At 34.1% G+C, this 15047-nt stretch overlaps 1 protein-coding gene across 1 annotated transcript in view; it reads left to right on the top strand.

Annotated features, from left to right (window-relative positions):
• Nucleotides 1-15047, top strand: part of Drak (Death-associated protein kinase related) — a 175708-nt gene that overhangs the window by 808 nt on the left and 159853 nt on the right. The gene's annotated exons all lie outside the window — the stretch shown is intronic.

The following is a 15047-nucleotide window of genomic DNA, read 5'->3' as shown; positions in this document are numbered from 1 at the left end:
CATGAAAATGGACTTCGTAACGTTTAAAATGACTACAATTTAATATATATTTTTTTGCTAAATGCTACAACACCCTTCATTTTCATATTTACAAAGCACATTATAAATTAAGATTTTACTAACATATTTTTTAATACAAATATACTATCGTGCTAACATTTTATTTGCTTATGTTAAGAGAATCGAGGTAGTAGGTAGTAATTTGTATTTAGTAAAAAAAAATTAAAATACTCAATTTCACAATTATTAATTTGCTTAGTAATTAATGTGACGTTTTCTCGCAGGTGTGTGTAATAACAATAAAAACAATTGGACTCTTCGCTCTAATTGAATTATGGGTAAAGAAATTGATTTGGTAAACAAATCCTTTTTAATTTATTTTTCTAAAGATCCTCATGCCAACTATTGTGCCTGATAGAGCGTGAGACGTCTATCAACCAATTTGTCAGGAGTGCACAGTTTTTTTTACTTACTAATAAAAAAGCGAAACAAAGTTCAGAGCAATTTGATAGCCGATGGAGTGGCACTCCTCGTATTGCTTAGTGTCATGCTATCAATGAAATTATGACCTTTACCAAAAATATATATATTTGTCAAGTACTTACCCACGTACATTAATTTTAATGAAGTACCTATCCAGTAAAAAAAGATAATTTTCGAGTACGTACCTACCTGATAAAAAAATGTTTATTATGTTAAGGTAAATGAAATAAAAAATCCACTTTTCAAAGTCAGCCAATTGGTGCCACAATTAAATTCTTAATAAAAACTGTTAAATTCATATATTTACGTATTATTATAACTAGTAATCATAATTATGATATAATTAGCAGTGGTTAATGTTGCTCTATTACGCAAAAAGGCCATCTTTGCGGAAGTTTTTGTTTTATTTTACTGATAAAATTTCACAAGATATATTTTGACCCTGAGTATGTGTAAATTGTCGAATTTTTATATCACGTACATGTTGAATTATTTCAATTATGAAAGGCACTTCAGTAGTTTATTTATAAAACAATTTTTACATTTATAGTTTCAATTTGGCAAGAAATATATCCAATAATAATAATAATTTGGGATAATTGATATTTTGTCCGCCTTCGTAGTGTAATGGTCAGCACGCTTGGCTACCGTTCTGAAGGTCCCGGGTTCGATTCCCAGGGGGGGTCAAATAAATATAAGTGATTTTTTCACTGTAATATTTATTCAATATTACCCTGGACTGGTACCTGAAGCGGAGGGCTGATCACCTTTCCTTCATGTGTAAACGATCAAGATAACACTGCGTTTCTATGAAGCAGTGCCCTATGCACCATTGGGGTGCGGATAAGGGTTATATTATATATATTAATTTATATTGCGCCGTTTTCGTGAAATTTTACCTCAAGGGCGCTTCAAAATATTATTGAGTACATACAGTTTTGCGACTGTATTTTTTTTAATAATAATTATTTAATCAAAATGCTAACGTATGTTTTAGTTCAAATACACAGTTTTTTTACAGAAATATTAAAATTAGCGATTCATTATCCCTATTCAGTAAACCGGGATAAAATTGAACACAAATGTTAACCCTCGTCATGATAAAATAAGTAGTTTTAATAATGTAAGACACTGAGATACAAATCTTTAAATCCGCAGATAACATTAAATCTGTCTTGTTTTATTTATACTGAAAACAAAATAATAATTTGAACCCTTATTTTTCGGTTACGTTTTATTTCACTGTATAATAGAAAAATGCGTATATCATAGTTTATTATAAATGCTTGAATCTATTATACAATACCACATCGCACCAGATATCCAGACTTACCTGGATTTTTTTTTACATATCTATTTATAAGTTTTTATTTATTTATTATTCTTTGAAGGAGAGCATTTTTCGTCGATTTTTTTCAAATTACTAAACGAACCTCTTCCACATACATAATTATTATTTATTCATAGGTCGTTAGCTTAATTGGTTTCCCAATTTTCTTGTCTATTCCTATGCTATCCATCAAATTTAAAGTAATAGACAGAAAAAGTTTATAATTTACTAAAGTAGCCATTGTAAGAATGCCTTTATGGGAACCAAGACCCTATTTTCTTCGTTTCATGAACTGTGACGAACGACGTATCCACCATTTCGAAAATGTTTTTATTTATAAACTGAGAAGGTAGAACTTTAAATGAACGTTATAGCATAGTTACAATGTAGATTTTATCATTTTATTGAATAAAATAATGTGAAAATTATAAATTTAACCTACGTAAGTAACTGGCAGTCCACCTCCATTGTGTAGTGATTAGCACTTTTTTGACATATCATCAAAGATGAAGAAGAATATGGAAGTCTGGACATTTACGGGGCTGACGACCGTCATAGGGTGGTTTAAGTGATCACTTTACACACTTGTAACATTCACCAAATCTACCCATTATTGACAACCACACTACTCAAATTCTTGGAAGTTCTATATATTATGAATCTATTTTGAAACATTGTTCTTGAATCACTAGAACTTCACTAGAGACATCTATTGGTGAGATGAAAAGGAGCTATTTTTAAGCAGAATCTCTTTTTTTATTAGTATGTGAGGTCCGAATCCTGGATTATAATCACATACATGAGAAAAAATAATATGAAAAATAACTCCCATAATTGGAGATAATTCAGATTTGTGAACGAGCATTTGGACATACTCAAAATGTTGTAAATTAGCACATTTGGCTACCATTCTGGAGGTCCCGGGTTCCAATCTTAAGGTGTCAAAATAAATAGCGCAGGGGTAATGATCTCGCCTTCATGTAAAATAATAGTAAAAATCGATCAAGTTAACATTGCACCAATTTGATGTAGTGCAATCTGCACCATCGATTGCGGATAAGGTTCAGTCGTTGTAAACTGACTATTTATTACTTTTTACTTATGCACACCTCGTGACATCGCGATGGAGTGATGCATTATTCTGTGTATTGTAAATTACATATAAGTAAACCAGGGACACAAACATAATATTACGAAGTCTCTAATTTCATTATGATTTTGTATTTTTACACTTTGTTTTTCAGTCTTTTTTCAATTTCCCATGCATACTTGATCATACCAAATTCCCCTTAGCATGATCAAGTTTTTCAAAAATTGTATGTATGAAGAGATATTTGAAAGAGGCGAAGATCGTTTGCAATGACAGATTGGCGTGGCCTTCTATTCTATCTGCTTAAAATTTCAGTTTATTTTACTGATTGTTTTCAGCTCTGTCACGCTTTCCACGGTTAAAATCGTTACAATTATATGTTGAATCATTGGATTCTGTAATGCTATAGGGCAGTGTTTCGCAAACTTTTTGTGTTTAAGGTACACCTGCCAAATCAATAAATTTTAGAGGTTCACCAAGGATAAAAACAAAGTTTATTTAATATTGATTAATTATTAAAATTAATGTAATGCGAAAATATATATTACATATTATGTTTAATGTGATATCTAAGCCTGCTCAACTGAGCACATGCGATCAAAATTTTGAGCAATTGTTGATAAGGCTGCTCATCTCGTCGTTGATCGTCCACAGGCGTTCTCTCTTTTTTTTAAGCATTTAGAGTCGAAAATCCGAATTCCCACAAGTAAGTCGTGACAAATGGTTAAAGAATTGTAATAGCACGCTTTGAAAGCAGTGGATATTATTTTTTTATATGCAGCCAAAAATATGCTAGCTCTGTTTCGGAAAATTTCAGTTTTAATGTCCGATCCATGAATTCTTCTTGCTCGTTCATCGGTAAGTGACTTTTTCCGCGGCACACCAACTAATCACCACGGTACACCAGTGTGCCGCGGCACACACGCGGCGGAACACTGCTATTGGGTACGGCAGCATGCAATATCTATTAATGCAAAGCATACATTTGCCATGCGTAAAATAATTGTAGGTACGTTACTATCCTTACGTCATCCTACTGCAACTGATGATGTGCACCTGTGTTAGTTAATTCTTGGTGAGATCACGCGAGCCAGGGTGTCCAATCCACTCCTCAGACCGGCTCTCCATGTAACCAAACACGCAACGCCCCTAACTGTTAACGAACAGCCTCCAAAGAAGTCTGCGTTTATTGATTTATCTCATATGATGTATATTATTCTATGTACTGCATTTTGACATCTCAACATGAATGATGAAGAATATGGAAGTCTGGGTGTTTACAGGGCTTACGACCTGTCGTAGGCTGGTTATGTGCCCACTTTATACACGTGTAACGTTCATCATTCTACCCATGATTGACAACCTCACTACCCAATTTTTTTGGAACTCGTATGTATATGTATTATACATGGGTTGGTAATAGAAGCCGAGGAAGACCAAGGAAAACTTGAAAAACATGATAAAATATTTCAAATACATATTTGAAATTTGTCTGAAGTCGGTATAATCGGTGGGTATGTATGAGGAGATGCATGAATGTGGAGGAGGCGAAGATCGTTTCTAAAGACATATTGGTCTCGCGTCATGTGCATCATATAATTCAAACGTCGCTTCATGTGTGAGTTCGCAGTACTATTTATGGTTGAATTGAGAAAGCTTATTACATTTTTATCAGAGACCCTTTTATTTTTAAATTTATGCAATATCCTTCCCGAATTCCTTTACATACTACGAAATTCCTGAAATCATGATTTTCCATTTTTATGAAGCATATTTGTCCAGTTATTTTATTCACAACATTTTGGTGACCGAATTCTCCACTTAAGGAGTTCTTTTTACACTCTTTTACATTTAAAAAAAAATACTAAGAGGAGAAACCCAGATTTGAGATTAAGGATTTGGACTCCCGAAATATTGCGTACATATTATATTATTATAAATTGCAAAAGGCTCCTCGTCCAATCATTTGGAAGTGTTTCGCATTCCTCTTCATAATGATGCATTTGCGTGTTGAATCTTGTTTCTCGAGTACTTTTTTTACCTGGCTTATGTAAGTTGGAGGCTCTTGCACTTTGCACGAGATTGAGCGGTGCGTCATCGTCTTATTTTAATAATTGACGAGAGTTATTTATTGCATCTCTAAGGCTCAGTTATAACCGGATTTCGGATTAGGTAGGTTACGTGTTCCGATAATAATATAATAATAATTTTTAATATTTTATATAGCGTCATTTTTGTAATATAAGGGCGCTTCACTGTGATTTAATTGGGGAAAAAGAGATGATTTAGCAAACAAATCTGTTTTTAGTTTCTTTCTAAAGATCATCTTACTCTCATGGTCTCTAAGTACTGATAGAAGAGTATTCCTTACCATCGTTTCATATGCAAGGATTGATCCAAAATTTAAAAAATTGTGGGTCATAAAAAAATATTACCGGATTTCTATGACATTGTTAGAAACAGCTTTTTCACAATTCAAAATATGTATTGATGGGCAGTTTTTTCTTCCGATTTTTGATTTAGCAACTTAATTTTCTCTAAATCCAGGTAACATTTTACGGAATTGTTTTATTTTCTCTATTAAAACAGCATTTTTGTATTGAAAATGTAAGTTTTTCTTCGAAATAAGTATATGGTTTTGAAAAGAAAAGTGTTATTGAAAGGTAAGGAGTTTAAAAAAATCTACATAAATGTTTATTCTAACAAACAAAAAAATATCCAATACTTATACATTATTGAAAATACATCGGGCGTGAACTGGCATGTGACCTCTCCGATGGAATGAATTCTGCGTTAACGAATATCCCCTTAAATATTTTTAGTCTTAAAACTTGATACAGACAAAAATAATCATTTTCCATTGTCCCTGGTACTGTGCCCATGTGATCATCGAAATTTGACGTTTAAATAATATTTAAGATAAGGAAGGCCAAGACAAGAGGTGTGATGTTGTCAGTTTTCGACCAGACTGCATGTTGGGTAGTGTGATAAGATAGTCATATATATTTTTTTCTTTTTTTCTTATTTATTGGCCTATTTTAACGTTGCACAACAACTGCCATTTGGGACAGGTTATCTCAAGGCCGTATATTGTTTTGTGGTTATCTATAAAAAATTAAAAGATTAAAAATAGAACTGACTATTGTATCACGTGTTTCGATGCATTCCGCGTCATTTTCCAACACCTAAGTGAAACTAAGTCTAAAATTTAGAAATGACCAGTTGTTTGGCTGGCTTAAAGTGATCGTTTAGGCCAGCCAAATGCCAGGTCGTAAGCCTTGGGATGCTCAGTCTCCATCTTCTTTAATATAAAAGGAAGAACGATACACGTTTTATACCTTTAAACTAAATTTTAGTTTAAAGTGTCCTTGGGACGTTGAAGGACTGTGGATGTTCATACATATCTATGATTTCCAGAAATTTTAGCAAAAAGAAAACAGGAATTAGGGAACATATAAATATGTCCGTATTATAGATTTGGCGTTTAATTGTTAGATCTCCATTTTAATTTATAAATCAAACACAGATTTTTTGAGTCTACTATGTTGTATTTTATTTAAAAAACACAAAAATAGTATTGTGACAATTTTTTCCCCTAGTTATGGCAATTTCAAGAGAATTTCGTTTGAAAATGCCATAACTAGGCGAAACGATTGTCACAATACTAATTTTTATGTATTTTTTTTTTATAAAATACAATTTAGTAGTCTCAAAAAATCTGTGTTGGATTTAAAAATTAAAACATATATCTGTTTTAAAGTGTACTGTTTTCCATTCTGCCATTTTTCACCAAGGTGGGCTCCATTATTCCATTGGAAACATATGCAAGATGGATTGGACGAGGAAACGAGATACGGTCCTTTTTCTGGCGCTAGCACTGACGCTAAGCACATGGCTTTGACAGGATACACTCCTGAGCACTTACCTGATCCTTCATAAATCAGCTACTTGACACGCAAAACTAAAATCGAAATGGTAGAGATGTCACATTCCCCCTGTTTTAATAATTTAACTAAGGCTCGGCTTAGAAGCCCGCGGGAAACCTTTTTAACTTGTAAATTTGTATAAAGTATAAATACGAGTATGTTCGTATACATATATTTTATATGTATATATAACATAGAAGAAGCAACCTTTTGTATGAAGGGAATATGTTACTTAGGGCATTCACACGCCTTACGATCTGTCATCGGGCGGCTTGTGTGATCACTATGAATTCGCGTAACGTTCACCATTCTGCCCACGATTGTACATTAAATTATAATATGTTCTGATTTTTCGAATTAACCTAAAATTAAATCAAATGGCTAGCAAAGTATGACTCCGTTTTTTAAACTATTTGTCTCAAATTGAAAAAAAGAAGATTTTCGTGATTATTCCAAAACTATGAAAATGTATATGAAGCGTTTTAACACTAATTTATAGATTTGGCGTTTAATTTGTAGAACTTCATTTTTATTTATATATAAAATATATATTTTTAAAACACCTATTTTTAGAGTCTACTTAATTGTATTTTATTACTAAAAATACATAAAAATAAAACTTGTGACAATCGTTTCGCCTTGTTATGACTTTTTTAAACTGCTGTCTTTAATTACCTATTTCAATTAGAACGCACAGCTCCAGATTTTTGACTGTGTGTGGTTTTTTCAATACCGTCATTTCTCGTGACGTATTGGTTTTGAATCATATACGTACGTGTATAATACGTGTAGGTATTATCTAATAACACGTGATTGTTTTAAATTATTTTCCGAATATAAATTGTAAATAATAATTATCGATCTCGATTAGTTTACGCGTGGTTTAAGTTCTAATTTATATGATTATCTGGCATATTTATTGACGTGAAAAAAATAGCAGCGATCATCGCCCACAGTGATCAATCGCTTCCCCAAAATGGCGGCTTTGGTTTAATTTACAAAACGAGCTAATGATATATATTTTGATAATGATTATGGCAACTCTGAATGACGTTATGTCTACATGCCTATTTTATAGTGTATTATTATCAGAAACGATATAAAATATTTTGTAAAGTTATATTGATACATCAAGGAAAAATGTTTATACGATATTCAGATAAAAGATATCTTTGTTATTCAGTTTCGCATTTTTATGATTAAAATGAACGAAATGGAATTTAATCCTTTTTTCCGTTATCATTTATTTTTAGAATGTAATGTATGTTTAAGTATGAATGTACATATATACCAGATTGGACGGGGATCAGGACCGTTGAGGCGCTATTTAGAGCTGCCCAAGACAAGAACAATTACTCAAGTTATAGTCGATGTCAGGAGGACCTGACACGATATGCACAGAAGAAGAAGAATGTATATCTATCTTAAATTAAGTACTACCAATAATCTGAAATCAATACGATTGATTTTAACCCCCTTAATAATAATATATTTGGATAACTTATATAGCGCCATTTTTGTAAAAAAATACCTCAAGGGCGCTTCACTGTGAATGAATTGGGGAAAATATTATGGTGGAAATGATTTAGCAAACAAATGTGTTTTTAGTCTTTTTCGAAAGATCATCTCACTCTCACTATTTCTAACCATTGGTGGAAGAGCATACCACGCCGTCGGTCCTGCAACAGCAAAGGCACGCTCGCCAAATTTAGTGCGTTGGTTGCGAGCTGGTAAGATCATTTTGCCCATTGCAGATGTTGTAGCCGATCGAAGCGTGAGACGTCTATCAACCAATTCATCTGGAATACACAGCTCCTTAAGATACTCTGGAGCCATATTGTGCCCCTTGTACATATTTAAAAAAAAAAAGTATAAAATATCTCTAATGTGGAATCTATTTACGTAATTAGACATAGAAGCATATTATTTTAAAGTATTTATTGGTTAAGAATTGCAGAAGGGCCTCATATGAGGCGTATTCGTATTTTTTAATGATTTTGTTAATAAATCACATATACTTATAGGTAAAATAAAATGTATTTCTTAATTCAGTATTTACCAATATATATTTTTTATATTATTATATTAAAATGGGATTATTTTCTATTACCAAATCTGTTTTTTTCTTATGCGCGTGCATGTAAGTAGTAAATATCGCTCACTCCTTTCAACGACGTCATATATAAAAAATCGTCAATTTTCAGTTGTGCATGTTTTCGGAATGCCTAGAAAATGCACTATATCCCAGCAAAAGCGGCAAATTTTAAACATAATATTTACCCGCTACAGGGCAGAAAGTGTTGTTTTTGCATTTTGAAGAAAAGGTGTTGTTTAATTATTTTTTTTAAATATACTAAATATATGTATGGCGGGTATCTATGAGGAGGTGCATGAACGTGGAAGAGGCGAAGAATGTTTGCAAAGACAGAGTGGTGTGGCGTTCTATTCTCTCTGCCTACCCCTGCGGAGAAGCGGCGTGATGGTTAGTTAGTTACTTAGTTAGTTTACTAAATATTTTTCAAATGGTGAAAAAACATTCAGATTTTACCTAAAAAGATTTGTTACACAGTAAAAAGTTCAATAAGTGGCTTGTATTTATTTTAAATACATTTCATTATATTTTCAAACTTTAAAAACGATCTCCTGAAAAATCAAATTTTTTGATACATGCCGTTGTTGAAAGGAGTGAGCGATATGTATTTCTATTGAAAAAAAAAAATTTCCGCTCTACAGTCTTCAAGTCAAATTGAACTGGCTTTGGTTGATCGGGTACATGGATGTCTGAATCGAATCTCGCCAGGCATTACCGTTTCTTGTTATCACTTTTTGCCCGCCGTCCCGACCTTGGTCCTGCACTGCGCACTGCACTCGGTGCAAGCGAACTGCAACAGGGAACAGCATTTGGCGGCACGTCAGTTTCTCTTTCAGGTACCGCCTCCCATATGAGGAATTCGCTCATCGTGTATTGTGAAGATATTTTTTTTGTTTTACGATTTAGGAAAGAGGCGCGTGGTTAGAACGCTGATGTGTTTATTGGTTGCGTCTATAAAATATTCGAGAAGTTTCTTATTTCATACTTTGGTATATTTTCAGTAGAGATTTCATCGGATTTTCATACGACTTTCATGGTCTAGTCGTCTAGTTATATCGGATTATATTTTCCAAAATTTTGTGTTAAATACTCCACATTTTTCCAACTCACGGTGTTTTTTATGTAGTGCCAAATTCAACTTGAATAGACCTACTGGTTGCCTTTTCGATGTATAAAAGCAAAATACATATTTTTTTAGTTTGTTGATTATTATTTAAAATAAAATACAATTTACATTACAGAACGAAACTAAAATTTCATTACAAAAATTTGGTCCTTCAAGCCGGATTCGTACCTATGAATGATAATCCAGTTTAGCAACCTTTGAATATTTATGGACCTTTTAATCGCCTTTTCAATGTATAAAAGCAAAATGCTTACTGTGTTTTTGTAGTTCGTTGATTTTTTTGTATTTAAAATAAAATATAATTTACATATCGGAAATTTTGGTCTTTCGAGCCGGATTCGTATGAAGAATGATAATCCAGTTCTGCAACCTTTAAATAATATTAAACATCAAAATATTGTCATTGATATCTGTTTTTTACGTTTATTTTTATGCGCTCCCGGTAGTCTCATCAGATGCAACGATTGTGTTGATAGTCTGATAAGAGGGGTCAATATAATTGTTGTTTACATTCGTACATTGTACCTGACATGTTTGTAAACACACGACTGACTGTATTTATTGATTCAGTAAAAGATGGTCTCCTTTCCTTGTCGGCGCGATTTGTTCGCTCGCATTTAGCGTTGCGGGCGTAATGGCAGTGCAGCTAGATGTGGCAATACAGCTGGAGAAAGTCTCCACTGCAGTGTGTAAACATCAATAACAAGCTTATTATTCGTAATAATTATCACCCTTAACAGTTGTTGCGGAACGACACACCACGAATTATTACGGATGCTGTAAGACCGTATCTTGTCTCGTGTAGAGTAGTACGTTCGATATAAATGTGCTTCGATTCCATATAATAACAACAATATTCTATCTACTTCCCTGTTGCATAATCATAAGCCACCGTAGTTGTTGCGCACTAGTATTTTTATACCATCGCGCCTATTTGGTATCGCTCCGAGACTTCAGCCTCTTTTGTATACACACGACGCGTTTTGACTCATTTTTAATGATAGCAATTCCTTTTGTATCGCGTCCTTCGGTTACGAGCAATTAGTTTTATTTTACCCGGAATTTGCGACGCAATTCTCCGAAGATTTCTCTACTCCTACACCGGAATGTGTTATTGTAATCCAATAATTTGATCGAATTAACGACGCGTCGGTCCACGCGCGTTTTCTAAAATATGCCCGGGAATATTCTTTTTAACATGTGATTATATGATAATTCGGTTCACGTATAATGAGACTTGTCGGAATGTACCCGGAGCGGCAGACCGGAGAGTGCACGGTGGGAACAAGAAGAATGCCGTGGAAACCTGCTGCGATGTAAAGTCGAGTCCTTGAGGCGTCGTTCCGCTTCCTCGACCACCCCACGGCGCACCGACCGAGCCCTTGCTCTTCCGCGATACTCTTATTTTTTAGATTTCTTCTTGCATTTTTCGTCCGCTTTAATTAATTAACTCACGTTTGCCCGATGTAATTATGTTTATTTTTTCTGTTTGCGGAAACGAAAATCGTATAAATATATTATAAAAATAAATACAGATTGACCGAATCCGGCAAACCAGTAAATTAAACGAGTTTCTTAGTTCTCTCTTCCTATGAGCGTTGGACCTTGGCAAGTCGCTTGTCGATAGCACAATTGAATCCAGTTTTCTTTATTCCCGAGGCCTGCTATACTGTAACAGTTACCGACAGATGATTTACTGGTAACCGCTGGCTAAAATTAGCTTTGCTTAACAATAATTGTGCATCTGCGCGATGCGCGCTATTTGCACGTTGCGAAATTTCGTCCGACGACATTCTAGCTTCGGCGGACAGATTTCCGAACCGGTCCGTCGAGAGACCAAACAACTTCCATAGGTGAAAGAATTCCCAAACGCGAACCGTCCATTGTATGTTCTCCCGGTAAACCGGAGGCAGAAACCTTTGTTTGCTTTTTTTTCTTCTTTTCTGCGTGTTTTCTCTTTGTCCCGAAACTTTCGCAACCTCGAGTGACCGTGTAACGATTGGTTTGTTCGTATCCCATATCCGAGACTCGCCGGCCGATAGGATATTAATATCGATTAATGGCATAATGCAATGTCTGTGTCATTTGTGGGTTTAGACGATATTTGAACGAGTTGGATAATTGAATAGTGTGTCGTTAGTCGCTGCGAGGCGGTAGTAAAATGTGATCTGATATTGCGCAAATTTGAGACGAGGATTATTCACTTATTGACTCGGCATTACGATTTCATTGTTGGTCCGTTGGTTCATTATACATAGCCTTGGGAATAGTCGGTAGGTAAGTGTATCGAATATCTTTGCCCACTCGCAGTATGTACGTCTGTACTAAAAATATTTTAATGAATAAGTTGTCTGCGCAAACGTGAATTGTGGCTCACGATTTCGTCCACTCGGCCGCTCCGCTAATCCATCATTTATTAGTAACTCCGATTCCGCATCCTTCCATTTAGATTAATATTAATCAGTCGTAGGTCAACCGAGCGATGTTCGGTGATTTTTTTGCTTCGCGTTTTGTTAAATCGTTTGAACTGCGGTCTCATCTTCACTTGACCTCAGATAAAATTCTGCTTAGCATTCGGCACGCGGCTTCTCTCGTACGTATTAACTAGCAGATTCTACCAATCTGAGGTCCACAGCAAGGTCGATTATTACAAACAAATATAGAAAAATACTGATTGATAAAAATAATTATATTTAAGGGATGAAATGTCTATTGCCGTCTTGCGGTAGTCTCACCCTTTACTAGTTCATGGCTGAAATTACAGATAACTTTTCTAGATGTTCTTATGGTAAAATAAGGCATGAATGCAAGGCTGAGATAAGCATCGTCGATAAAATTTAAGAAAGGCGTGAAGAAAGAACAGTGAGGCGAATGTAGTTTGGAAATAGAAGCAGAGGAAGACCGAGGAAAACTTGGCATGATCTGACCACTGACCACTTTCAAGTATTTCAAATACTTGAATTTGGTCAAGTCAGAAATCGGAATAATCGGCGGGTATGTATATATGAGGAGATGCATAAACGCGGAACGGGCGAAGATTGTTTGCAAGGACAGAGTAGTGTGACGTTCTATTCTCTTCGTCTCTACCCCTGTGGGTAAATGGCGTGACAGTTAGTTTGTTAGTTGAGTAAAGTTAAACTTATTTACACTACTTAGTTGACGCATTACATTTCCACTGCAATCAGTCCAGAGATAGTTTGTTTTGAATTTTATCGGCTGCTCTCCCCTCTGTTTTGTTAGTTGACTGTATTTTTAAGGGACACCCCAATTTAATTTTGCTAAATTGGATTTCGTTTATTACACTTTGTACTTTATTTACTGTGGTGTGTGTTTAGGGTGCAATTGGAGCGTGCACCCAGCGTTGATTTTTTAGCGGGCCCGCAATTTTATGAGCAATAAAGCTCACTCCCGGGGGGTTAAAAATATATTCCAGTGTCATAACCAAAGATAGAACTGTTATTTATTTATTTATTTTATTTTATTTTTCCCCATAATTACAAAATACAATTTACAGTCATGTGCCTTAACTGTGTTTTCCCTCGCCGAGGACACATTATACAATACTTACTTTTAAAATTATATAAAAATTAAATTATTTATAACGTGCAATCAAATAGGAAGAGGCCGAATGATGCGATCTGTTTCGTATTTACCCACCTCTTTTATCAATAGCTCATTTAGACTTAGTTTCGATATTTAACGACTTTATGGGTAATGGAAGCAGATTTTACAATTTTATTACATAATAATCAAAGTTCTTTTGGCCAGGGTATGTGTTAGATTTAACGTTTTTCTGTGTTTTGGATTTTATAATTCTATGTACGTTTCCATAAACTGTGTTAATTTTTATATGTTTGCTCTATTTTAAGGTGCTTTCGTAGGTTATAAAATATAAGAATAATTCTTAAATGCATATTTTATTTTATTTTAAAAACGGCTAATGCCTTTGACAAGATTAATATGAATATGTACAATATGCAATAAAAAATACACTGACAAAAATACTTTAAAATAATATAAATATGTAAGGATAGTTTTAGCGTATAATTTTTTGACTGTCAAACCTGTAATTTATTGCGAGTGTTTTTGCCTAGAATTTTTACTCATGAATTACATGAAATAATAATAACTTTAAACATAAAGAGTAAATCCACTCACGAGTAGGCATAGGCTATGAAACTTATAAAGTTGAAGCCTGAGTAGGGACATGATAAGTGGTGTTGCATAAGCCGTAGCTAGATTTCAGAGTCACTGGACGTTGGGTAATTAAAAATGAAACCTGGAATTTATTGAATATTTCGTCTCGGATCTTTAGGTATTTTTTCATTACTGATTTTTGGACAATAATAATACTATTTGATATGCAATACTCACACCATCCAACTCATAATCCCATACTGTGGAATGGACTGCCATAAAGCTTAGTATGTTTTTTACTAATTCATTTATATGTAGTATGTTACATATGGTTTTAAAGATTATATTTGACCATTACCGATTCCAGACAGTCTGGCGAGTGCGTTTGTTATTTGCCACCCGCAGCCGTTGCGGTATGTAAAGTTTACTGCCGAATAGCTAATGCCCAATGTAGCGCTGTCGGCAGCTGGGGGTGATGTCACCATAGACCGTTGATTTTCAAAAATGACCGTTGCGAAATACGCGTGCGCACGCAAAATTCGGAATGCTTTTTTTTACGCTTCGAACACGAAAATTTGAATTTTATCTGCCTCAAAATTTTTTTTTTCAATTTTATCTGCCTCAAATTGAAAGTTTTGATTTTATCTGCCTTAGTGGTGACGCATTATATTTTACACTCGAATCAATTAAATATTTATCTAAATCGTGCGTGTGATTATTTATCGTGTTATTTTTTGTTTAAATGAATTAATAACTAAAAAATTCGAGTTCAATATATCATTTGTACTATTAATTCAATTTACGGCTTTCTGGCCATCTCTTATTTTATTATTATTATGGTGTTTCGATATGTTTTGGGCGTG

The sequence above is a fragment of the Brachycentrus maculatus genome, unplaced genomic scaffold, assembly GCF_059751285.1.
Source record: "Brachycentrus maculatus isolate JH-2025_06_01 unplaced genomic scaffold, ASM5975128v1 h1tg000091l, whole genome shotgun sequence".
NCBI classification, from domain to species: Eukaryota; Metazoa; Arthropoda; class Insecta; order Trichoptera; family Brachycentridae; genus Brachycentrus; species Brachycentrus maculatus.
The sequence above is the reverse complement of the archived record's forward strand: the minus strand, read 5'-3'. Positions and strand labels throughout refer to the sequence as shown.